The sequence below is a fragment of the Hypanus sabinus genome, chromosome 11, assembly GCF_030144855.1.
Source record: "Hypanus sabinus isolate sHypSab1 chromosome 11, sHypSab1.hap1, whole genome shotgun sequence".
NCBI lineage: Eukaryota > Metazoa > Chordata > Chondrichthyes > Myliobatiformes > Dasyatidae > Hypanus > Hypanus sabinus.
The window spans coordinates 7733002-7760900 of NC_082716.1; positions in this window are offsets into that span (position 1 = coordinate 7733002).

Consider the following 27899-nt stretch of genomic DNA (forward strand, 5'->3'; position numbering starts at 1 on the left):
AGACAGTATAAGTAATAGAAGCCAGATTCGGCAATTTGATCCTTTATTTCTTGTCCCACTCATTTAATAAAATCATTTCCAATCTTTTATCTCAGTGTTACTTTCCTGTACTACATATTTCGTCTCTCCCCTAGTATCTAAAAATCTATTGTTTTCTGCTTTGTATACACTCAGTGTCCACTTTATTAGGTACCTCCTGTGTCTAATAAAGTTCCAACTAAGTGTATGTTGTTTCTTCTGCTGCTGTAATCCATCTACTTCAAGATTCAACATGTTGTGCCTTCAGAGATGCTCTTCTGCACATTAGTGTTGTAATGTGTTGTTATCTGAGTTACTGTCGCCTTCCTGTCAGCTTGAACCAGTCTGGCCATTCTCCTCTGACCTCTCTCATTAACAAGGTGTTTTCACCCGCAGAACTGCCACACACTGTATGTTTTTCATTTCTCACACCATTCTCTGTAAACTCTAGAGACTGTTGTGTGTGAAAATCCCAGGAGGTCTCCAGTTTTTTTCAAATTCTGAAGCAACCCTATCTAGCCCCAACAAACATTCCACAGTCAAGGTCACTTAGATCACATTTCTTCCCCATTCTGATGCTTAGTCTGAACAACAACTGAACCTCTTGAACATGTCTGCATGCTTTTATGCATTGAGCTGCTGCCCCATGATTGGCTGATTAATAAGCAGGTGTACACCATCCCCTCTCACCTGTGTACCTATTGAAAATACTCTTAAATGTTAGAATTGAACCCATATCCATCCCTTCGGCTGTCAGCTTGTCCCGCTGAGTGAAGAAGCTCTACCTCAGGTTCGCCTTAAGTACTTTACCTTCCACTCTCATTCTGGTTTTACGCACCCTCATAGGAAAATACCTACTTGCATGTTGGAGTGTGGCCAAGTGGTTAAGGCGTTTGTCTAGTAATCTGAAGGTCGCTAGTTCGAGCCTTGGCTGAGGCTGCGTGTGTGTCCTTGAGCAAGGCACTTAACCACACATTGCTCTGTGCCAAGCTGTATGGGTCCTAATGCCCTTTCTTTGGACAACATCGGTGGTGTGGAGAGGGGAGACTTGCAACTGCTGGTCTTCCATAAAAAAAACCTTGCCCAGGCTTGCGCCCTGGAAACTTTCCAAGGCGCAAATCCATGGTCTATCGAGACTAACGGAGGCCTACTATCTATTTACTAGGTAGCACGGTAGTGTAGTGGTTAGCACAATTGCTTTACAGCTGTAAAATATGTGTTTGATTCCTGACACAGTCTGTAAGAACTTTTTATGTCCTTCCCATGACTGCGCGGATTTCCTCCAGGTGATCTGGTTTCCTCCCAGTTTTCAAATTTGTATAGTTAGCTTCAGTGATTTGTGAACATACTATATGGTACTGGAAGTCCTGGAACCACACCCAGGCTGCCCCCACACAACCACACTGATTTGATTTGATGCAAATGACGCATTTCACTGTACATTTTGGTGTACATGTGACACATAAAGCTAACCTCTTCATACCCCCCATGATTTTGCATACCTCCATTGGATATCCCTCATTCTCCTGCTCTGCAAGGGATAAAGTTCTAACCTATTCAATATTTAACTATGGAGTCATAAAGCGAAGAAATAGACCCTTCGGTAGACTGACTGTGCTATCCAACTGCACCAATCCTATTTCTATTCTCCTTGTAATGTGTAGTTTTGGCCCTCAACCATCAGGCTCTTGAACCAAAAGATATAACTTCACTCAACTTCACTTTCTCCATCACTGAAATTTTCCCAAAACCTATGGACTCACTTTCAAGGACTCTCCACTTCATGTTCTCAATTTTTATTGCTTGTATATTTATTATTTCTGTTTTTGTTATTTGCACGGCTTGTTGTCTTTCACACATTGATTGAATGCCCAAGTTGATGTGGTCTTTCATTGATTCTATTATGGTCATTACTCTATTATGGATTTATCGAGTATGCCTCCAAGAAAATGAGTCTCAGGATTGTATTTATGTACTTTGATAATAAATGTACTTCAAACTTCGGGCACCACAGTAGTGTAGTAGGGTGTCGGAGTTTAGAGTTTAATTCTGACACTATCTGTAATTTCCTCTGGGTGCTCTGGTTTCCTCTCACAGTCCACAAATGTATCGGTTAGTAGGTCACTGTAAATCATCCCATGATCATGCTAGGGTTAAATAGGTGAGATGCTGGGTGGCATGGCTTGTTGGCCTGGAAGGACCTACTCTGCACTGTATCTGTAAATAAATAAATAAATAAATCAGAGGAAACTGCACACAAAATGCTGGAGGAATTCAACGGGCCAGGCTGCTTCTATGGAAAAGAGTAAACAGTGATGATTTGAGCTGAAACCCTTCATCGGGCCCATCAAACGTTTATTCCCCTCCTTCAATGCTGCCTGACTCGCTGAGTTTTGTGTGTGTTGCTCTGGATTTCCAGCATCTGCAGGATCTCCTGTGTTTATCATTACAGGAAAGATATGGGGCTCTGGCGAGAGCGTGGCCTTCCTGTGATGGGTGGGCCAGAACCGAAAGCAAGCGGCAGACGGCTCATCGGGCAGGAAGGCCACCGAGTTTCAGACTGGCACTGTGATGGTCTACAAGGGATTGGGAATGTTCCCGGGCATGAGGGAAACCACCCCTACCCTGAGGAAAATCCAGAACAAAGCTGGTCAAACACCCAAGGGTCTCCCGGTTGACAGAGCTAAGCAATTACACCCATGACCTTTGGTGAGAGGCATCAAACTGAAGAGAGAGAAAAGGGTCTGTGGAATTTAGTCAGTAATCATGTAAATGAGACAGGTTAACGACAGGAAATAAAGTACTTAACCTTTGCTAATTAGTAGGCAGACTTCATTTCTGTTGAAGGTATAAGTACAAACAAAATGGCAGGCCCATTCCAACGGAGACATTAGCCATGTTCGAGTGAGTATGAGTTTTCCTTTGGTGATATAAACTGGAGAGCCGGCAGAGTAATTATGTGCTCTGGGAACAGGGCACCCAGACAAAGTACGCTCACAGCATCACTGGGAAAGTAAATAAAGTTCACCGCAACAAGGGAACGGCAGGAAGTGCTTTAATGACCTGCAAAGTGGCTGCAAGGAAATGGGGGAACCTTAATTAAACTTTGCAGAGTAGAGGTGGGGAAATAGCTCAAAGGTCCCTTAATAGCAGGGACTTGACGGTAAAGGTCTCCGCCGTTTAAAAGAGGTGAACTCCCGTCTCTGAATCACATATTTCGTATAAATAAAAACACATGACTGTATTCTAATCACACAAATATTGTGTTTATGGACACATACACACTGTGTTCATTAGTGTATACCTGGGTGTAAGCTGACACTCACAGATATGTGTCAATTAACAAGCAAAGAAATCAAATATCTGGGCACACATACAGTGCTTTTCCTTATAGAATATGCATCCACGTTGGCATGCAAATGTAAAGAAAATGTAACAGGTGACTGCGCAGACACACAATTATATGAATACGAGACCCTACACACCAGCATAGGTGGCACGTGCATGTATACACATACATACATAGAAACACATTGAGCTCCTCTATACCCAGAATGTACACACACACACACACACACACACACACACACACACACACACACTCACACACACACACACACACACACACACTCTCTCTCACACACTCACACACACACAGACACACACACACACTCACACACACACACACACACACACACACACACACACACTCACACACACACACACACACACACACACTCTCTCTCACACACTCACACACACACACACACGCACACACTCTCTCTCACACACACACACACACACTCTCTCTCACACACTCACACACACACACACACACACACACACACACACTCTCTCTCACACACTCACACACACACACACACACACACACACACACTCTCTCTCACACACTCACACACACACACACACACACACACACACACACACACACACACACACACACACACTCTCTCACACACACACACACACACTCTCTCTCACACACACACACACACACACACACCCTTGTATTGCTGTTGCTGCTGTGCCCTGACAAGCTTTGCGTGCAGGCTGTGTTGGCAGCGGAACATGTGGTGACACTTGTGGCCTGCTCCAGCACATCCTTAGGTTGTGTCCGTTGTTCACTGTGTGCTTCAATGAAAATGTATGAAATAAATCTGCATCTGATAATGTCAGCCCAGTTTACAGACAGTGCTGTGCTACCCTGGTGCATCCATCACTAACTTGCCGTCTGCACAGAAAGCTCAGCACACACTACAGTGGATTGGAGATGATGAAAGGCAGCTGACTGATTGGTACCCAGCACTGTCCAGGCTGAGTGCCTGACACAGATACAGGTGTTACTGGTACTGGGCCACTGCACAGGATTGCAAAAAGATGCAGAGGGTTGTAAGCTCAACCAGCTCCATCAGGGGCACAACCTCCCCACCATCGAGGACAACTTCAATGGGAGATGCCTCAAAAAGGTGCCATCCACCATTAAGGGGATGCCACGGTAGCCTGGGGCATCTGCCTTCGGCGTTCTATTCTGACGCTGTCTTTGAGTTTGTACGTTCTTTCTGTGCCCGTGCCGGTTTCCTCTCACAGTCCAAAGATGTACCGGTTAGTAGGTTAATTGGCTAATGTAAATTGTCCTGTGATTACTCTAGGGTTAAATAGGTGGCTTTCTGGGCAATGCAGCTCGGTGGCCCGGAAGGACCCGTTCCAGGCTGTATCCCTAAATAAATAAAGCACCCCCACCACCCAGAAGCCCTTTTCTCATGACTAACTATCGGGAGGAGGTACAGGAGGGTGAGCACACTCAATGTTTTAAAATTGAAAGTAAATTTATTATCCGAACTCCAACGCCCCCGAGCGATAATAGCGATGCACTGGTCGCTATGCTACCATGGCGCCTTCCTTCTGAGGCATCACCTATTGAAAGTGACCTCGATGGTGGGGAGGTTGTGCCCTGATGGAAGTGGCTGAGCTTACAAACCTCTGCAGCTTTTTCCAATCCTCAGCGTTGACCCCTCCACACCAGTAACTGCAGTATTTGCGTCATGTGGTCAACACAGACGGTCCTGGCTGTCAGTCAGCTGCCTTTCGTCGTCACTGCTCTACTGTAACGTGTGCTGAGTTTACTTGCAGGCATTTTCAGGAAAAAGAAGAAATATGATAGAATTTAAGGAACAGCTTCTTCCCCTCTGCCATCAGATTCTTGAATGTTCCATCAGTACAACCTCTCTATTTTCTCTCTTTTTGCATGCTTATTTATATATTCTTATTGCAATTTATAGGAATATTTAAATGTATTTCACTGTACTGCTGCTACAAAACAATAATTTTCACGCCAAATGTCAGTGATAATAAGCCTGATTCAGATTCTTACTACACCCACCGTCCAGAGGAGTTCCTGAACAAACGACCTTTGGGATCTCCAGTGGGTGGCGTGTTTGCTTCGGAAAAGGTTGCTCTGGAGGGAGGAGGTGAAGACACTAGTGGTCAATAGTTCATCAGTACTTTTTTATAAAAATGAATTATTCATAAGTAATGCAATAAATAACGCCAGAACATGCCTCCCTCCACATTTAATGCACAGTACACATCCGCAGGATGGCATTCCTAGAAAACTACCCCATTGTAGCGGAGTGCTACACGCAGCGCTAAAATAAGGACATGGAGTCGGTAAACTGCAGTTAAAGAAAGATTTTATTTGAACTTCACAGCCTTGCTTTAAAGCCTCCCTGATCCCGCCCTCCCCAGGCGCAGATGCTGTAGGGGCATGTACTCACAATCCCCCGCAGGCTTTTCCCTTTGTTGGTGAAGCAGACCTGGCGCCCTTTTGGGACTGGCCTTTGTGCCGGCGCGCTGGCTATTTGTGAGCCGGTTCGAGTGTGCTAGGAAGTGGGTCCCCACCAGAACCGGCGATACACCCCCCCAATATCCACAGTCTGGACCAGACCCTGTTTGGGAGGTCGGCCTCTGTACCGCGGTGCCGGAAACTCGACCAGTTGCGCCACGTCCACATGGGCCGGTTTGAGTCGGTCCACCGTGAAAACCTCCTCTCTCCCCCCAATGCCCAGCACGAATGTGGACCCGTTGTTCCTGAGCACCGTAAACGGCCCCTCGTAGGGCCATTGCAGCGGTGGCCAATGCCCGCCCCTTCATACAAACACAAACTTACAGTTCTGCAGGTCTCCGGGTACGCAGGTCGGGTTCTGCCCATGCTGCGAAGTGGGTATGGGGGCCAGGTCACCAAGCCTCTCGCGTAGTCTGCCCAGGACTGCTGCAGGTTCTTCCTCTTGCCCCCTTGGGGCGGGTATGAACTCCCCGGGGACAACCAGGAGTGCGCCGTACACCAACTCGGCCGACGAGGCGTGCAGATCATCTTTGGGTGCCGTGTGGATGCCGAGTAGGACCCAGGGAAGCTCGTCCACCCAGTTAGCTCCTCGCAGGCGGGCCATGAGGGCCGACTTCAGGTGACGGTGGAAACGCTCCACCAGGCCGTTCGACTGTGGGTGGTAGGCAGTGGTGTGGTGCAGCTGTGTCCCCAAAAGGCTGACCATAGCTGACCACAGGCTGGAGGTGAACTGAGTGCCTCTGTCAGAGGTAATGTGGGCCGGTACACCAAAGCGAGATATCCAGGTGGCGATCAGGGCTCGGGCGCAAGATTCGGAGGTGGTGTCGGTGAGTGGGACCGCCTCTGGCTATCTTGTGAACCCGTCCACGATAGTCAGGAGATGCCGCACTCCTCGCGACACTAGCAGGAGGCCCACGATATCCACATGAATGTGGTCAAAATGCCGATGGGTGGGGTGGAACTGCTGCGGCAGAGCTTTGGTCGTCTGGCAGTGCAGGCACGTTCTGGCCCATTCACTGACCTGCTTGCAGAGTCCGTGCCAAACGAACCTGCTGGAAACCATCTGGACGGTTGTCCTGATGGAGGGATGCGCCAAGTTATGAATGGAGAGTGAAAACACGGCGCCGCCAAGCCGCCGGGATGACGGGACGGGGCTGGCTGGTGCCGACATCACAGAGTAGGGTCCTCTCACCTGGGCCTACGGGGAGGACCTGGAGCTGCAAACCAGAGACTGCGGTTCTGTAACTCAGGATCTCCTCGTCTGCCTGCTGCGCCTCTGCCAGCGCCTCAAAGTCTACCCCTTGGGAAAGGGCATGAATATTAGGCGAGAGAGCGTGTCCGCCACAACATTGTCCTTACCCGAGACATGCCGGACGTCTGTCGTGTATTCAGAGATGTAGGACAGATGGCACTGCTGGTGGGATGACCAGGGATCGGACACCTTCGTGAACGTAAAGGTAAGCGGCTTGTGATCCGAGAACGCGGTGAAGGGCCGACCTTCTAAGAAGTACCTGAAATGCTGAATTGCCAGGTATAGCGCCAGCAGTTCCCGGTCGAAAGCACTGTACTTGAGCTCGGGTGGCCGCAGGTGTTTGCTGAAAAACGCCAAGGGTTGCCAGCGACCTGCGATGAGTTGCTCCAGTACCCCACCGACTGCTGTGTTAGAGGCGTCCACTGTGAGGGCGGTAGGGACGTAGGGTAGGGACGGTAGGGTGCCATAGGTCCTTACCGTGCTGCCGTTCACGGCCCTCAGGGGGGGACCTGGTGCCCTGCTGCGGGTGTCATAACTCGTCGGAGGTAAGACGCTGATTTCGCCACCGGTGTCAACCAAAAAACAGCATCCCGACCGCTTGTCCCACACATACAGGAGGCTATCCTGATGGCCAGCCGCTGTAGCCATCAGCGGCGGCTGGCCCTGGCATTTCCTGGGAACTTGCAGGGCGGGCGACAGCAGCGGGTTTCTGCACCCCACCACTGGTGGTAGAAGCACCATTGTTCGTTGGTCTCCTCACCCCTCCCTCTGGGGCTAGTGGGCTCTGCTGCCGGGCCTGGTCTGGTCTGCTGTTGGGAGCGTGGCCTGGTGATCTGTGCGACAGATGCCCCACTCTGCTTCTTGGCTTTCCACAGCAAGTCCGCCTGGGCTGCCACCTTCCGGGGGTCACTGAAATCCACGTGGACAGCAGCAGGCGTACGTCCTTGGGCAGCTGCTCCAGGAATGCCTGCTCAAACATGAGGCAGGGTGTGTGTCCGTCGGCGAGAGACAACATCTCATTCATTAAAGCCGATGGAGGTCTGTCTCCCAAGCCATCCAGGTGCAGTAAATGGGCAGCCCGCTCGCGCCGTGAGAGTCCGAAAGTCCTTATGAGCAGGGCTTTGAATTCCGTGTACTTGCCGTCCGCTGGGGGAGACTGTACGATCTCCTCAACCTGGGCAGCTGTGTCCTGGTCGAGGGAGCTCACCATGTAGTAGTAATGTGTGTCCTCTGAGGTTATCTGCCGAACGTGGAATTGGGCTTCTGCTTGCTGGAACCATAGGTGAGGGCGCAGCGTCCAGAAGCTTGGCAGTTTCAATGAAACTGCATGATCAGATGCGGCGTCATTCATCTCAGGTCCAAAAATCGTTTGGGCCGTCGGGGTCACCAATTGTAGCGGTGTGCTACACACAGCGCTAAAATAACGACACGGAGTCGGTAAACTGCAGTTAAAGAAAGATTTTATTCGAACTTCACAGCCTTGCTTTAAAGCCTCCTTGATCCCGCCCTCCCCGGGCGCGGATGCTGTAGGGGCATGTACTCACAATCCCCCGCAGGCTTTTCCCTTTGTTGGTGAAGCAGACCTGGCGCCCTTTTGGGACTGGCCTTTGTGCCGGCGCGCTGGCTATTTGTGAGCCGGCTCGAGTGCACTAGGAAGTGGGTCGCCACACCATCCCAATTTTCTCTAAGCTGAAACTTGATGAAATTTTTGTTTCCTTCGCATTTTGAGTAAAGTTTTCTCGCACATAAATATCACAAGAGTGAATTTCTACTTCGGATTTTAGATTTTGGTTTGTGGATTCCATAAGGATGAATTTCTGTATCATAGATTTTTGCAATGCTGATGGTGCCTGTAGTTAGTTTCAGGACAGTTCAGGGAGTTACGGGATTAGGTACAGGGATGTGTGGAGACAGAGGTCAGGCTGGAGTCTAGGTCTCTCTTCTGCACTCGCTCTGCTTGAGTCAGAGGCCAGCCATCCCCCGTGGATGGACGTTCATAAGACCATAAGATATAGGAGCAGAATTGGGATATTTTGGCCCATCGCGTCTGTCCTGCCATTCCATCATGGCTAATTTATTATCCTTCACAACCCCATTCTGCCCCTAGCACATTTTTTGGTGTGTTGGTTGCTAATGCAAATGACACATTTCATTGCCTGTTTCAAGGTACATGTGATAATTAAATCTGAATCTGAAATATGCAGAATCAGAATTTCTGAGTCATAAAGTACAGAAGAAGTTCCTCCAAATTCTATCTCTACATTTATCTCCAACCACTTCCACCAGGAGTCTCCACAAATCAGAGCTACTTATCGTCCTGTTCCTTTATGCTCAACCTCATGTTCCTGAGCTTGCTCCTTGCCAACGTTAACCCTTCCCAACTCTTTCTATCCTTTGGCCATTTAATTACTAATTTAATTGGTCTGGAACACCATTGCAGGCCGAAAGTTCTGTGCGATACTATTCCATGTTCTAACTAAAGAACATATATCTCGCTGTATACTACCTTGAGATTCATTTTCTTGCAGACATTCACAGTAAAACAAAGAAATACAATAGAATCAATGAAAAACCTCACACAAAGACTGACAATCAATGTGCAAAAGAAGACAAACTGTGTATATAAAAAAAGTAAATAAGTAATACTGAGAACATGAGTTGTGAGACATTTGGTTGTGGAATCAGTTCAGAGTTGAGGTGGTTGAAGTTATCCATGCTGGTTCAGGAGGCTGATAATTGTAGGTAATAACTTTTCCTGAACTTGCTGGTGTGGACTTGAGACTCCTGTACCTCTGATGGCAGTAGTGAGAAGAGACCAAGGCCTGGGTGGTGGGGGTCCTTGATGATGGATGCTGCTTTCCGGTGACAGCGCTCCGTGTGAATGTGCACAGTGGTGGGGAGGACTTGGTTATGTTTTGGAACTCTGAAATGTTAAACTAATTGAAAGCAAAAAGACAGAGCTGGGAATAACGTATCTTAATTTTGCTTTTACTTTAAGCAAGGCACGCACGTAAAACTTGGCATCATATGCAATTCACTTATATTTACATATAACTCATAATGAAGTATTTAAACAAAGAAGAATGTTTAATCAATCAATATATATACAATATTATTAAAATATTAAATACACAACACTCCTCCCTGTTTAGCTATAAACTCCAAAATAATATAGAATGCATCTTGACTATATACATGATACTGTAGCGGTGTGCTACACGCAGCGCTAAAATTACGACACGGAGTCGAAGGAAAAAACTTTATTCGAAATCCTCAGCCTCACTTTTAAGCCTCTGTCAACCGGCCCCCCATGGCGCAGAGGCTCCAAAGCTCTGTGCTTGCAAACCCCCGTAAGCTATCTAATTGTGAGTCGGTTCGGATGTGCCAGGAAATGGGTCGCCACAATACTATATATAGACATCCAGAGCATAGTAAATCTTAAATTGTCTTATTCAGACCTAAAGATTTAATCACTGTGGAGGCTTTCTTACTCTTGTGGGGTAACATATTTCTTGACAAGGTGGATCACTCTGCTTGGCAGCTGAGACCTGTGGCTGTGAAACAATCTCAGGTTTTGGGACCTTCTCTGTGGTGGTTGTAAGAGTTGACTCCGTGACTGTGGTAAGAGGTTCTGAGAGCTCTGGTCAACTTTCTTCTCTAACAATTGACCCTGCTCTCCTCAACTGATCAATGTGTTTGTCTCCAGATGACATCGGATGCAATTTCCACTGCGTAGGAGATTTGTCCAGTGTTGTCCTTAATCTTTTCAAGTACCTATTTTTGATCATCTCTGAGGTCCCTCACCAGGACTGCTTGTCCAGGAGTGAAACATCGAACCTCCTTGTTTAAGGAGCCCTCAGTCTGTCTCAACTGTTTGTCCTGCGTACCCCTTCAGAGATTGGGTTTGAGGAGATCCAAGCATGAATGCAAAAGACAAATAATGACAGCATAACTGGTGGCTTGTTGGTTGTGGGGTGTGCTGCATTGTGATATGCAAACAGGAAATTGGCGAGCTTCTGCTTCAGTGTCGGCGTAGTGTATTCTGGTTAAGATGGCACTACTGAACTTGTGTAACAGCTCACTGGTAGTTAAAAAGTTAAGAAATCCGACAAGAAACATCACTAAGAACACCTCTTTCTGGGGTAAGTTGTGTTAAATTATCACTCCCATACAGTGAGGAAGTGGCCGATGGTGAGGGAAGGATGGGGGATGAGCAGGGATGGTGTGTTGTAGCATCAATGAGAATGGAGTGAGCTTTTCACAGAGGAGTGGTTGGAGCCGGGGTAGAGGAGTTCCAATGCACAAACAACTGGCCCAGGTGCAAGGTTGGGTTACTCTGGGAGCCGAGAGGAGAAGTTGGGATAGAGGAGATTCAATGCCCTTATAACTGATCTGGATGTGAGGTTGCATCGCTCTGGGCACCGAGAGGAGAAATCAGGGCCAGGGCAGAGAAGTTTGGATGCTCGTACAAGTGGCTCAGGTGTGAGGTTGGTTCACTCTGGGCACCAAGCTGCTCTGAAGAGGCTTGAGAGCAGCTTTAGGTTGGGCAGCAAAATCTGGGCTTGGAGCAAGACGTGCGGTGTAGGCCACAAGTCCTAGTGTGAGTTACGATCAGCCTTTTGGACAACTCCACTTGCTCTCCACGATGGTCACTCCTCTTTCCAGGATGCCCAAGCCCTGTTCCAGCGCCAGTCTAGATAGACTGAAAAGACAGTCTGAAATAATAATGAGGCAGCCTACAGAGAAGAAGTCACCACAATTTCTCCCTCAATGTCGCAAAAAAAAAGGTTCTGGTTGTGGACTACTGGAGGAATGGAGACAGGCTAACCCCTATTGACATCAATGGATCTGGGGTTGAGAGGGTGAACAGCTTTAAGTTCCTTGGCATAAACATCACCGAGAATCTCACGTGGGTTGTACATAACAGCTGTGTGAAGAGGTTTAACTGTTGAAGTGGTTTGGTATGGGGCCCCAAATTCTAAGTACTTTTTATAGGGGCACAACTGAAAGCATCCTGACTGGCTGCATCACTGCCTGGTATGGGAACTGTACTTCCCTCAATCACAGGACTCTGTGCAGAGTGGTGCAGACAGCCCAGCGCATCTGTAGATGTGAACTTCCCACTATTCAGGACATTTACAAGGACAGGTATGTAAAAAAAGCCCGAAAGATCATTCGCGACCTTAGTCACCCCAACCACAAACTGTTCCAGCTGCTACCAACCAGGAAACGGTACCGCAGCATAGAAGCCAGGACCAACAGGCTCCAGGACAGCATCTTCCACCAGGCCATCAGACTGATTAATTCATGCTGACACAACTGTATTTCTATGCTATATTGTTGTACATAGTACTTATTATAAATTACTATAAGTTTCACATTGCTCATTTAGATGGAGACATAAGAGCCGCTTTCGCTTGCTCTCCACGATGTCAGCTCCATAGTGCTGAGGCCATGAAGACTGCCCCAGCTCCTGCGCACGGTGCCTGCTAATATGATGAACTGATAAGTGAGGCTTTGGGCCTACTCCGGCCTGCTCCAGGGTTTGGATCTGAGGAATCAATTTGGTTCAGAATGTTGTTGTTGGTTTCCATTGTTTGCATGATTTGTTTATTTCCTTCTTCCTCTTGCACATCGGGTGTTGGTCTTTTATTTCTTTTTCTTTAATTAGGTTCTTTCAGGTTTCTTGCTTTGTGGCTACCTGTGAGCAAGCAAATCTCAAGGTTGTGTAATTTATCCATTCTTTGATAATAAATGTGCTTTGAATCTTGTGAAATTTGTGTGTTCTGCTGACAATGCTCGCAGTGCATTTTTTAGACTCCAGACAAACCTTTCTGCCAAGCCATTTTGTAGCTGGGTGGTTCGGTGCAGCTGTAGCATGTCTTACTGCATCCATTTTCATGAACAACTGGAACTGTTCCACAACAAGCAGTGGTCCATTGTCACTGACTGAGTGTTCTTGTACACCAGTCCTTGAGAAGCAGCTTCTCAACACATCAGCAGTGTGTGAGGCTGTAGTGGAGGCTATTGGGAAAATTTCTGGCCACTTTGTCGCTGCATCCACTACTACCAAGAAACGTGTGCCCATAAGTGGCCTGGCAAAATCCTCATGAATCCTCTGCCAGGGCATTGCAGGCCATTCCCAGGGGTGAAGAGGCACCGCTCTTGGCATCCCAAACAATGCATGGCAAGCTGTTCGATCTGCTGATCTGTCCCAGGCCTCTAGACAAAACTTCAAGCCAATGCTTTCATTCTGATCATGCCTAAATGGCCAGCATGGAACTCCTCCAGCACTTTAGCTCTCAGCCTGGATGATACAACTCGCAATACGATTATTTTTTGCTCTTTTTTTAACTCAAATGTCTCACTGTACTTCAACAAGTAGGTAGTCATCTTGGGATCCTTTAAGACTTACTCATTGCCTCTGTAAATCTTTGCAAGTCTAAAACATAAAAAAACTAATTAAAATGAAAGCAGAGTTAGACTCACATTCCTAGATCCCTTCTTTTCCCTTAAATTAGTTTTTATGTCTTGGATATGCAAAACATAATAGGTTTTGTCTGTGATGGACTGGGCTGTGTCCACCACATTCTGTAGGCTTTTCTATTACTGAGCATTGGTGTTTCCATACCAGACTATGATACTGCCTTAGAGGAGGCTTGCAGAGATAGGGAGCTGGAGAGACCACGTCAAAATACTTCCAGAGGGATGTTACTGGATTGGGTGCACGGTCCTGTATGGTTAGTGTGATGCTATTACAGCCTGGGGCATCAGAGGTCAGAGTTCAATCCCAGCATCCTTTGTAAGGAGTCTCTGTAGGTCCTCCCAGTGGGTTTTCTCCGGGAGCTTCAGTTTCCTCCCACAGTCCAAAGGTGTACCAGGTTAGGTAATTGGTCTTTGTGAATTACCCCATGATTGGTCCAGGGTTAAATCAGGGGTTGCTGGGGCAGCACGGCTCAAAGGGCTGAAGGACCTGCACCACACGGTGTCTCTGAATAAATAAAATAATGTTTCACAGCTTCAACACTGCTTCATTTAAATAATGTGATAATTGAAGATCTGAAATAGTAAAATTCTTACTTAGTCATGTTCCTGTTACATAACTCAAATGATTTAATGATTCAGATTACAGCAGTTTCACAAGGAGTACAGATTCTGTTTATAGACCCAATTTAAAATACACCTTAACCACACATACGTTTAGCATACTGAAAGTGATGCTAACTCACCAGTGGGTTATTTTAATCTTGTTATGGAGTTTACTGTTGGTGTAATTACTGGGTGGATAATTTATTCCCAGTCTAAAAGATGACTTAGTGTTAACTAAACTGAACCAGTACTTGACATCATTCCAATTCACACACTAACAATGTGCAAACAGCTTCTTCCAACTGGAAGATGTCCGCACTAAAAATATAAAACACGTGTCAACAGCACCAAAGTAACAGTAAAGTCAACCAGGTCGGGTGTCTACTGGGACCCTATCAACTGAGGAGGGAGATTTCTTTAACTGGGCAAAGACGTTATCGGAAACACAAGAGACTCTGCAGATACTGGAACACACACAAAATGCTGGAGTAACTCCGCAGGTCAGGCAGCATCAATGGAGAGGATCTACATTCCACAGTGTTGTGCTGACCTTTGAACCTACTCTAAGATTAATCAAACCCACACCATCATTGTCATTACGAGGGGCGACCTTATTGAAACCTATCAAATATTGAAAGTCCTTGATATGGTGTGCAAGTTTAAGACCAGAGGGCGTAGTTGACTTCTATATCTCATGGTATATTATGTCTTGGGTCATATGACATGGGCGATCATGGTTTGACCATGAATGTTCTTGGCAATTTTTTCTCCCTCCCTACATAGCCCTCTATTTTTTCATTTTTTCATTCATTCATGTGCCGAAGAGTTTCTTAAATATTCCCAATGTATCTACCTCTACCACCAGCCATTGGATATGAGACAAGAAAGATATTAATATCTTAGAAGACTAGAGTAGGTTTGTTCAATTAATACCTCAAATGTGTATTAACTGAACAAAACTTTAATTGGAATTGCAATGGGAAAGCTATCTCATGAGGAGAAATTTAAAAGACCAGTGAAACGTGATTTAAGGAATTTTGACAGATTGAATGTACAGAGGGTGTTTTCCTTGTTGGAAAATTTCGAACTAGGCCTCATTGTACAAATGCAAGAGATCTCCCAATTAAAACGTTGAGGTGACGTTTCTTCTCCCAATGAATGTTGCATCTCTGCACCTCAAGATTGTTTTATGTCATTTCCTGTGCACAAGTGTGGAGGAAAATGAAATAATTGTTACTCCAGATCCAATGCAGACCAGAATATGGTAAAGAACACCACAATAATTTAAAAAAACACATTAAATATAAATATGTAAGATAGCATATATAAATGGAATTCATTAATTCATTGCCACAGGCGGCGGGGGAGGCCAAGTCATTGAATATATTTAACATAGAGGTCAATAGATTCTTGATTGGTCGGGGCATGAAGGGATAGGGGGAGAATGCAAGAGATTGGGGCTGAGAGAGAAATGGATCAGCCATATAAAATGGTGGAACAGACTTGATGGGCCAAATGGCCTAACTCTTCTCCTATACCTTATGGTCTTATTAAGTGACATTGCTGCACCTGCCCCAACTACTTCCTCTGGCAGCCCTTTTCATATACTCACTGCTCAGTGAGTGAAGAAGTTGCCCCTTTTAAATCTTTCCCCTTTCACCCCAAACCTATGCCCCAGAGATCTGGATTATCCTCTTTCTACTGCCCGTTATGCCGCTGACGTTTAGGGCAGCAATGAAGGTTCTCCATCTCTGGTGGTACTCAGGGCTTCCTTCATTGTGTCATTAATCCCTGAATGCTACCCTGAGAAAAAGACTGTTACCCTCCACTTCAGCTATGACCCTCATGACTTTATGAACACCACCGTCTGTGAGGTCACACCCCCGCCCTCATTCTCCTAAAGACCTACCCCGGCCAACCTCTTCCTCTAACTCATCCTCCAAAGTTCTGACATCATCCTCATAAACCTTCACTGCACTCTTTCTAGTTTAACCCCATACTTCCTGTAATAAAATGGTCAAATTTGGGTGGTATGGGAACATAGCTGTTAGTGTCATACAGCATCAGAGATATGGGTTCAGTTCTTGCTGTTTCCAATAAGGAGTTTGCATGTTCTCCACGTGTCCATGTGGGTTTCTTCCAGGATGCTCTGCCTTATCTCACATTCCAAAGATGTATTGGTCACTAGGTTAATTGAACACATGGGTGTAATTGGGTGATATGGGCTCGTTGGTCTGGAAGGGTCTTTTACCCTGCTGTATCTTTATATAAACAAACAAATTAATTAATTAATAAATAAAAAAGGCTAAATTTTACACAGTACTCTGAGTGTACTTCACCAATGACTTATGCAACTGCAAAATGTTATGGTATTTAATAGGTTATTCCTAGTCCACTCAGTTAGCTCCTCCCACGTGGGGAGGAGTTTACATTCTGCACAAACAGCGTTATCAAAAATGCTCAGTTGAATATCCTGCATGGTGACCTCTCCCTCGATATCGAACACAACACAACATTATCTCCCAACTCCTAAACTCAGGAAGGAAGGAAGGAACGGAAGGAGGGAGGGTGGGAGGAAGAGAGGGAGGAATAAATAGAGAGAGAAAGGAAGTGAGAATTGGATTTACATGACAATTCTCACAGCTTTAGGGCATCCTAAGATGTTCTAGCCCCAGTGAAATACTCTGGATGGAAGGGCAACTTTTCAATATCAGTAAAAAGTACTTCCAAAATCTGCACACAGAAAGATCCAACCCAATAAATAAGTGTTTAACATGTGGCCACCTGCAGTAAGCAGTCCAGCAACAGATGAATGCCTCGTTCAAATTGTGGCATTAACATCAATTCTCCAATTTCTGGTAATGTTTCCCCCTCCCTCTTTCCATCTTATTCCATTCCCCACTATGGCTTCCCTCTTACCTCTTCTTTTTTCTTCATCTGCCTATCAACTCCCACCTGGTGCCCCTCTTTCTTCCCTTTCTCCCATGGTCCTCTGTCCTCTCCTAACAGCGTTCTCCTTTTTCAGCCCTTTACCTTTTCCGCCTCTCACCTCCCAGCTTCTTGCTTCATCTGTTCTACACCATCCACCCACCTTCCCCTTCACCTATCAGTGCCAGCTTGTATAGCTTCCCCTCCCTCCATTGTTCTGGCTTCTTCCCCTTTTCTTTCCAGCCCCCAAAATGTCGACCCTTTATTCCTTTCCATAGATGCTGCCTGACCTGCTGAGATCTCCCAGCATTTCGCGTGAGTTATTCTGGATCTTCAGCCTCTGCAGAAACTCTTTCGTTAATACGTTCTCTAGTGTTCATCTCTCTTTCTCAGAAGGAAGGCAGCTGACTCAAGTTCTTTCATTTCCCAGCTGGAGCCAAGATCGCCACCAGGGACTGGTGGGCTGTAAGTAGGATGGAAAAGAAACTAAATGCCCTGGAGGAGGATGAAGTGCTCACTCCACTAACGCATTCCTTCACCCCAAGAGCTGTGAGTAGTATTTTTCCTTCATTCCCTGCACTTAGGTTTCTTTCTTCATGACCTCCATTAGATTTCTAATATTTACTAATTTTACATGTGAATGCTTCTCATTGGAAGAGTGGGTCTTGCTTTACATCTCCTGATACTTAATAACAGAGTGGTTGGCTCACTGTAAAACACAATCACATCTTTAATTTGCTGTGGGACATTTATTGCTGGTGACATCCACCAATGGCCTTACAGGTTCTTAGTCCCTAAGTTAAACTTGTTTTTTAATATCTCTTTAAAGTAGCTGGGGAAAGATTTTTTTCAATCAGAAAAAAATCCTTAAGACACTATACACTCAGTTGCCACTTTATTAGGGATACCTGTAAATCTGCTTATTAATTCAAATACCCAATCAGCCAATCATGTAGCAGCAACTCAATGCATAAAAGCATGCAGACATGGTCAAGAGGTTCAATTGTTCTTCAGAACAAACATCAGAATGGGGAAGAAATGTGATCTGAGTGACTTTGACTGTGGAATGATTGTTAGTGCCAGACGGGATGGTTTGAGTATCTCAGAAACTGCTGATCTTCTGGAATTTTCACACACAACAGCCTTTAGAGTTTACAGAGAGTTGTGTGAAGAACAAAAAACATATTGTGAGCGGCAGTTCTGTGTGTGAAAAGGTCTTGTTAGTGAGAGAGGTCAGAAGAGAATGGCAAGACAGGTTCAAGCTGACAAGCAGGCAACAGTAACTCAAATATAAACAAGAGAATATCTGCAGATGCTGGAAATCCAAAGCAACACACACAAAATTCTGGAGGAACTCAGTAGGTCAGGCAGCATCGATGGAAAAGAACAAGCAGGCAATATTTCAGGCTGAGACCCTTCTTCAGGACTGAGAAGGAAGGGGAAAGACCGCAGAAGTAGAAGGTGGAGGGAGAGGAAGTTGACTAGCTAGAAGGTGGGAGGAAAAGGTCAACGGCTGGAGAAGAAGGAATCTGATAGGAGAACAGAGTAGGCTGTAGGAAAAAATGGAAGGAGGAGGGGACCCAGGGGGAATTGATAGGCAGGTAAGAAGAGGTAAAAGGTCAGAGTGGGGATTAGAGGAAGGGGGGAGGAGGGGAGAACTGTTTTTACCGGAGGCAGAAATCGATATTCATGCTTTGAGATTGTAAGCACCCTCAACAGTGATGTGCAGAAGATCCATTTCTGAACACACGTCACGTTGAACCTTGAAATGGATGGGTTACAGTAGCAGAAGACAATGAACCTAAACTCAATGGCTATTTTATTAGGTACAGGAGGTAACTAATAATGCAGCTACTGAGAGTCGTACTTTCCCATGAATTTTCTGCTTGGTTCAATGTACGCATTTTATTTTCATATCACTCCTAGCGATCGACTCAATTTTCAAAGTGACTCCCTGGGGGCTAGTGCTTCCAGACCAAGCCTATTTGCCCCTCCCCATAACCCTTTGGCTATCTGGTGGACTTTGTAACTTAATCTGTAAAAAGAAAATGAAAGCTTCCATTTGGTAGGAATTGATAGTAGTTCAGATAACATGAACCACAAGGCTGTGTTTCCCAACGTCATGGATTGGTGCACATGGGTGGAATGTGTTTAAAGTTGATGGCTTGGCTTGCCAGGGGCCATGATATAAATTGGTAAATTGCTTCATTATTGTCATCTGTACTGAGATACAGTGAAAAGCTTATCTTGCATACAGTGCTGCTAGGAAGTTGTGAACCCTGTAGAATTTTCCCTATTTCTGCATAAATATGACCTAAAGTGTGATCAGATCTTCATGTACAGTAAGTCCTAAAACTAGATAAAGAGAACCCAATTAAATAAATAACACAAAAACATTATACTTGTTCATTTATTTATTGAGAAAAATGATCAGATTTTACATGTATTTGTTGGAAAAAATATGTGAACCTTTGCTTTCAGTAACTGGTGTGACCCCTTTGTACAGCAATAACTTCAACCAAACATTTCTGGTAAATGTTGATCTGTCCGGCACATTAGCTTGGAGGAATTTTAGGCCATTCCTCCTTACAAAACTGCTTCAACTTTGGGATGTTGGTGGACTTCCTTGCATGAACTGCTTGCTTCAGGTCCTTCCACAACAGTTTGACTTGGCCATTCCAAAAAAATGAATTTTCTTGTTTTAAACCATTCTGTTCTTGATTTACTCCTGTCTTCCTGATAATTGTCTTACTGCATTATCCAACTTATATTAAACTTCAGGTGACAGGCTTCTACCCTGACATTCTCCTATAAAACATCTTGATACAATTTTGAATTCATTTTTCCCTCAACCATTGCGAACTGTCCAGGCCCTGAGGCAGTAAAGCAGCCCCAAACCATGATGCTCCTTCCACTAAGCTTTACAGTTGGGATGAGGTTTTGGTGTTGGTATGCAGTGTCCTTTTTTTCTCCAAACATAGCAGTGTGCATTTCTGCTAAAAAATTCAACTTTTGTCTCATCTGTCCACAGAACATTGTCCCAGAAGCACTGTAGAACATTAAGTGCAAACTTGAGACGCAAACTTTTTGGAGAGCAATATTTTCCTCCATAGTGTCCTTCCATGAACAACATTCTTGTTCAGTGTTTTTCTTATAATGGACGGACGAACTGAGACTTCAACAAGTTCTCGAGATTCCTGCTGTTCTTTTGCTGTTATCCTTGGGTTCTTTTTCACCTCCTTCAGCATTGCACGTTGAGCTCTTGCTGCAATCTTTGCAAGATGTCCACTCCTAGGGAGAATAGCAACAGTACTGAGTTTCCTGCATTTGTAGCCAACTTGCTTACTGTGGACTGATGAACACTCAGATCTTTAGAAATGCTTTTGTAGCCTTTTCCAGCTTCATGCATCTCTACAATTCTACGGTCCTTGAAAAGTTGTTCTGATGGAAGCATGGTGCACATAAACAGATCTTTCTTAATAAGAGCAGGCTCTGTTAGTAACCTGACATTGTGTGTCTTCTTTATATAGCAGGGCACCTCCACAACCCACACCTCCAAACTCATCTCATTGATTGGAATACCTGACTCCATGTAGCTTTAGTAGAAGGCATTACCCTAGAGGTTCACATACTTTACCAACAAATTCATGTAAAATTTGATCATTTTTCTCAATAAATAAATGAAGAACTATAATATTTTTCATGTTATTTATTTGATTGGGTTCTCTTTATCTAGTTTTAGGACTTTTGTAAAGATCTGATCACATTTTAGGTCATATTTATGCAGAAATAGAAAAATATACAGGGTTCACAACCTCTCTAGCACCACTGTACCATTCATACAGATCAACAGTGCATTGAAGTAGTACCAGGGAAAACAGCAACAGAATGCAAAATGAAGTGTTACAGTTTCAGAGAAAGTGCAGTACAAGTAGAAGGTAGGTGCAAGATTGTATTGAGGTCGATTCTGAGGTCAAGATTCCATTCTTATTGTTCTAGGAGAACTGTTCAAGAGTCTGATAACAGTGGGATAGAACCTGTCCTTGAACCTGGTGGTATGTGCTTCCAGACTTTTTGTTTCTTCTGCCCAGAACACCACACACGAACTGCTGGAGGAACTCAGCAGGTCAGGCAGCATCTATGGAAAGGATTAAACAACTGATGTTTCTGGCTGAGCCCCTTCATCGGAACGTGAAAGGGTATGTGTTACTCTGGATTTCCAGCTTCTGCAGAAAACTCTTGCGTGTATCTTCCACCCAATGGGAAGAGCAAGAAGAGGTAATGTTTGTGATGCGTGAGGTTTTTGATTATGTTGGCTACTTTATCAAGGAAGCAAGAAGTGTAGACTGAGTCCACAGAGATTTGTGAGATTTGCTGAGCCGTGTCCACAACTCTGTATATTCCTGTGGTCACAGGAAGAAAAGATGCCATACATCACCAGAGGAGAGAAGTTCTCCATGCCAGAGGTGTTTGGTGAACTTTTTGGGCCATGTTGTCATTGTGGTTGGATCAGGACAGGCCAGTAGTAATCTTCACCCCTGGGAACTTGAAATTTTTAATCCTCTCTATCTCAAAACCGTTGATCTAGACAGGAGCATGCACACCACCCCAATTCCTGAAGTCAAAGACCTGGTCTGTTGTTTTGCAGGCTCTGAGGGAAAAATTGTCGCCATGACACCATGTCATGGACCAAATGGACTATTCGGTGCTGTACTGCTCAACTCTCAGTGGCCAACTTTATTAGGTACACTTGTACACCTGCTTGTTAATGCAAATATCTAATCAGCCAATCATGTGGCAGCAACTCAGTGCATAAAAGCATGCAGATGTGCTCAAGAGGTTCAGTTGTTGTTCATACCAAATGCCAGAATGGGGAAGAAATCTAAATGACTTTGACCGTGGAATGGTTATTGGTGCCAGATGGTGTAATTTGAGTATCTTTCAGAAACTGCTGATCTCAGTGGATTTTCACGTATAACAGTCTCTAGAATTTATATACGATGGTGCAGGATTCAGAAAAAAAAACCCAGTGAGTGGCAATTCTGTGGGTTAAAATACTTTGATAGTGAGAAAGATAGGAGGAGAATGGTCAGACTAATTCAAGCTGACAGGAAGGTGACAGTAACACAAATAATCACATGTTACAACTGTGGTGTGCAGAAGAGCGTCTCTGAATGCACAACATGTCGAACCTTGAAGTAGATGGCTACAGCAGCAGAAGACCATGAACACATTCTCAGGGCCACTTTATTAGGTACAGGCAGTACCTAATAAATTGGCCACTGAGTGTATATTCTATGTTAAGAAAATCTTACCAGAACTTTAGACAGTACAGCCCAAGAACAGGCCCTCAGCCCATGATGTTGTATCAAACTAATAACATCTCCAACTCTCTTTAACTTTAGAAAAGTAGTTCTTTTAAGATTAGCTTGTGTGTAACATGCTCCTGTAACAGCTCTATTATAAATGGCCAGATCAATTGATTTAGGTGGTGTTGGGGAGTCCTGGAAATATGGAGGATAGAGGACAAAGGATAACCATTCAGCCCAGCAACAACAGGGCAGCTGTTGTTGAGGGCTAGTCACATAGCCTAACTCCTTCCCCACGTCCATGAAGTTTTTCCTATCATTATCTATTTTGATCTACTGGCAAGAATATTTCAAATCCTAATTATACTGAATCTCCTCAAACCTCTAATTAAGTAGAGATGCTGGCATGCCATAAGACCATGTATAGGAGCAGAAGTAGACCATTTGGCCCATCGAATCTGCTCCGCAATTCAATCATGGGCTGATCCAATTCTTCAAGTCATCTCTACTCCCCTGCTTTCACCCCATACCCTTTAATGCCCTGGCTAATCAAGAACCTATCTATCTCTGCCTTAAATACACCCAATGACTTGTCCTCCACAGCCACTTGTGGCAACAAATTCCACAGATTTACCACCCTCTGACTAAAGTAATTTCTCCGCATCTCTGTTCTAAATGGACGTCCTTCAATCCTGAAGTCGTGCCCTCTTATCCTAGACTCCCCAACCATGGGAAAAAACTTTGCCATATCTAATCTGTTCAGGTCTTTTAACATTTGGAATATTTCTATAAGATCCTCACTCATTCTCCTGAACTCCAGGGAACACAGTCCAAGAGCTGCCAGACATTCCTCATACAGTAACCCTTTCATTCCTGGAATCATTCTCGTGAGTCTTCTCTGAACCTTCTCCAATGTCAGTGTATCCTTTCTAAAATAAGGAGCCCACCCAAAACTGCACACAATACACAATACAGTGCCTTATAGAGTCTCAACATCACATCCCTGCTCTTATATTCTATACCTCTAGAAATGAATGTCAATATTGCATTTGCCTTCTTCACAACTGACTCACTCTGGAGGTTAACCTTTAGGGTATCCTGCACAAGGACTCCCAAGGCCCTTTGCTTCTCTACATTTTGAATTTTCTCCCCATCTAAATAATAGTCTGTCCATTTAATAGTCTAAAGTACATGACCATACATTTTCCAACATTGTATTTCATTTGCTATTTCTTTGCCCATTCCCCTAAACCATCTAAGTCTCTTGGCAGGCTCCCAGTTTTCTCAACACTACCCACTCCTCCACCAATATTTGTATCATCGCCAAATGTAGTCACTAATCCATTAATACCCTAGTCCAAATCATTGACGTACGTCATAAAAAGCAGCGGTCCCAACATCGACCCCTGTGGAACTCCACTGGTAACTGGCAGCCAGCCAGAATAGGATCCCTTTATTCCCACTCTCTGTTTTCTGCCAACCAGCCAATGCTCCACCCATGCCAGTAACTTCCCTGTAATTCCATGGGCTCTTATCTTGCTAAGCAGCCTCATGTGCAGCACCTTGTCAAAGGCCTTCTGAAGATCTAAGTAGACCATGTCTACTGCATCTCCTTTGTCTACACTGCTTGGAATTTTCTCAAAGAATTGCAGTAGGTTAGTCAGGCAGGATTGTCCTTTCAATAAATCATGTTGGCTTTGACTTACCTTGTCATGTGCCTCCAGGTACTCCGTAATCTCATCCCTAACAATCGATTTCAAGAACTTCCCAACCACTGATGTCAGGCTAACAGGTCTATAGTTTCCTTTCTGCTGCCTCCCGAACTTCTTAAATAGCAGAGTAACATTTGTCTTCCTTGATTCAGCTTATCACTACTCCACATTTTTGAGGGCATGTTCATGAGGTGATCCCTCAAGAAGGCAGCTTCCATCACTGAGGACCCTCACTCTCTGGGACATACCCTCTTCTCATCAATGAGAAGGACCACACTCAACATTTTTGGAACAGCTTCTTCACCTCCACCATCATATTTCTGATGATCCCACAAATCCATGAATGTGACTTTGCTACTCCTTTTGCACTTTTTATTTATTTATGTGACATCTCGTAATCTTTACGCATTGCACTGTACTGCTGCCACAAGACAACACATTTCTTGTCATACGTCAGTGATAATAAACATGATTCTGATTCTGAGCTGAATTTGTCAGAGATGGATCACATTTTACATACATTGTCTGGCTGCTCAGGGTGCTTGAGCTATGCAGTATGAATGATCGAAGCCAGAGCCTTCACTGCACTGAGAAACTGAATCAAGGTATGACAGTTAACACAACGTCAGAAAGCAAGTCATCCTTCATTGTCGTCAGCACTACATAGAGGGGCCTGGATTGAACTCATTGCAATAGGGGTCTTGACCTTTGAGGACAGATTTAGCAGGCTGTCTGGTGTTTTGAAGAATGAAATGTTTTATTAAAATCAACAAATTTTCTACAGAGCTTGTCAGTCTATTGGAATTAGCTCTTTTTTTGTCACACGTACTGAGGTCCAGCGGAAAGCTCGTCTTGCAAAGGGTTCATACAGATCAGATCATTACACAGTGCATTGAGCTAGAATAAGTTAACACAACAACAATGCAGAATAAAGTGTAAAATCTACCAAGAAAGTGCAGAGCAGGTAAACGAGGAAGCGCAAGTTCATAGTGAGTTCAAGCGTACATTTTATCGTAGGAGAGGACCGTTCAAGTGGGTTAAAAGTTGTGTTTGAGCCTGGCAGGATGTGCTTTCAGGCTTTTCTGTCTCCTGTGTGACGGGAGAGGGGGAGAAGAGAAAATACGTGGGGTGGGTGGGGTCTTTCATTGTGCAGTAGATGCAGGGATGACATTTCTCCTAGCCTGAGGTATCTACAGGGTAGTCTCAGAATCAGATGTCGGTCATTTCGGACAGAAACGAGGCAACTTCTCTTCACCTTGAGGAGGGTGAATCTTCGCAGCTTGTGCAGGCCCAGTTACTAAATGTAATTCAGAATCAGAATCAAATTTCATATAACGGCATACGTCGTGAAATCTGCTGCTTTGTGGCAGCAGTACATTGCAAAACATAATAATAAAAAACTAACACGAGGAACTCTGCAGATGCTGGAAATTCAAACAACACACACAAAATGCCGGTGGAACACAGCAGGCCAGGCAGCATCTATAGGGAGAAGCACTGCCGACGTTTCGGGCCGAGACCATTCGTCACAACTAACCGAAAGGAAAGATAGTAAGAGATTTGAAAGTAGTGGGGGGAGGGGGAAATGCGAAATGATAGGAGAAGACCGGAGGGAGTGGGATGAAGCTAAGAGCTGGAAAGGTGATTGGTGAAAGTGATACCGAGCTGGAGAAGGGAAAGGATCATGGGACGGGAGGCCTCAGGAGAAAGAAAGGGAGGGGGGAGCACCAGAGGGAGATGGAGAACAGGCAAACAACTAAATATGTCAGGGATGGGGTAAGAAGGGGAGGAAGGACATTACTGGAAGTTAGAGAAGTCAATGTTCATGCCATCAGGTTGGAGGCTACCCAGCCGGTATATAAGGTGTTGTTCCTCCAGCCTGAGTTTGGATTCATCTTGACAGTAGAGGAGGCCATGGATAGACATCATGCTGCCTGGCCTGCTGTGTTCCACCAGCATTTTGTGTGTAATAAAAAACTATAAATTATAGTAAGTATAAATATAATTAATTAAGTATTGTAGGAAGAGAGGAAAAGTAGAATTAAAACAAAGATCAATAGATTTCTGGACATAAACGCTATGAAGAAATTGATTAATTAAGTTATATTTATTTATTTAGAGATACAGCGTGGAACCGGCACTGCTGATGAACAGCACTGCTCAATAACTCACTGATTTTAACCCTAGCTTAAAGTCAGGACAATTTTCAGTGACCAATTACTAACCCATACATCTTTGGACTGTAGGAGGAAACTGGAGCATCCAGAGGAAACCTATGTGGTCACAAGGAGAATGTATAAACTCCTTACAGATAGCGCTAGAATTGAACTCTGACCTGTGACGCCCTGAACTGTAATAGAATTGTGCTAAGCACTACACTGCCGTGGTGATAGGGAGTTAATGCAGGATTGTGTCACTGAGGTAAAGGGCTGGCAATTGATTTATTTATTGTCACATGTACTAAGCTATGGTGAAAGCCTGTCAATACGTCCAGTTGAACTCATCTTTTTGTGTGTTTCCCCCTAGCTGTCACTCTGTAGTTTTGTATTGCCACGTGCTCCTGTCCCCGCTCCTGCTCTACTCCGGCCCCTGTATTACTGAGTATCCGTCTCTCACCTGTTTCTCATTATTACCTGTATTGCTGCCACCTGTGTCTCAATGTGCTCCACCTATCATCTGCCTCTCTGTTTATTGCTCAGTGTATTTCAGTCCTGTGTTTTCACCTGTTTGTTGCCAGATTGTGCCAGTGAATTTTCCTGAGCCTTTCTAGCATTCATATCTGTACTCTGTCTGTCAGAATATTGACTCTGCCTGTTTCCTGTTTCTGGTTTTTGGATTTCTCTGGATGTTTTGATCTCTGCCTGAACTTTGATGCTGACTTTGTAGTCCCTCTGGATTTGCTACTCAGTAAATATCACAGTGTGCACGGTACATCGTCTGTGATTGGGTCCCTGCTCCAGCGTCCTGACAGAAGCCTGTTTTTCTTGCCAAAGCATTCCATAACACCTGCACAATAAGGTGGTATAACCAGAAAGGTAATAGTGGTTACCATTACAGAGTAAGTGTAGTGCAGGTAGACAAAGATGCAAGGGCCATGAGGAACTGAATTGCAATCTGGCTGGTCCAAGCTGGTGCTAGCGATACACAGCGATATTTGGCGACTGGCTCACAGAACTACTAGATAGTCTTTGGTTGTAAGTAGTTTTTCATTTATTCTATTGTACTCTCTTTGTTCTACAGTGAATGCCTGCAAGAAAACTAATCCCAGGGTAGTATTTGATGACATGTACTTTGATTAAAAAAAGATTTAACTTTGAAAATAGCAGAATTGCAGAGAACACAAATCTCAGAGGGAGAATCTCAGCTGAGCTGAATCTGAGAAAGTGAGGATACTAAAAAAGATTCTCCGAGAAGCAGAATCTCTGAAAAGGTGTTCCCTGGACACACAGAATATCAGAGAAGCAAAATCTTTATTGTACAAGAGGTCCATTCAAGAGCCTGATAACATTGGGATAGCAAATGCCTTTGAGCCTGATGCTAGATGCTTTCGGGCTTCTGCCAGATGACAAAGGGGTGAAGAGAGAAAGTCGGGGTGGGGGAGGTCCTTGATTATCTTAGATGGGCACACAGATGATAGGAAAATGGAGGGCTATGGAGGATTGAAGGGTTAGGTTCCTCTTAGAATTGGTTGAAAGGTCAGCACAACATCATGGGCTGAAGGACCTATA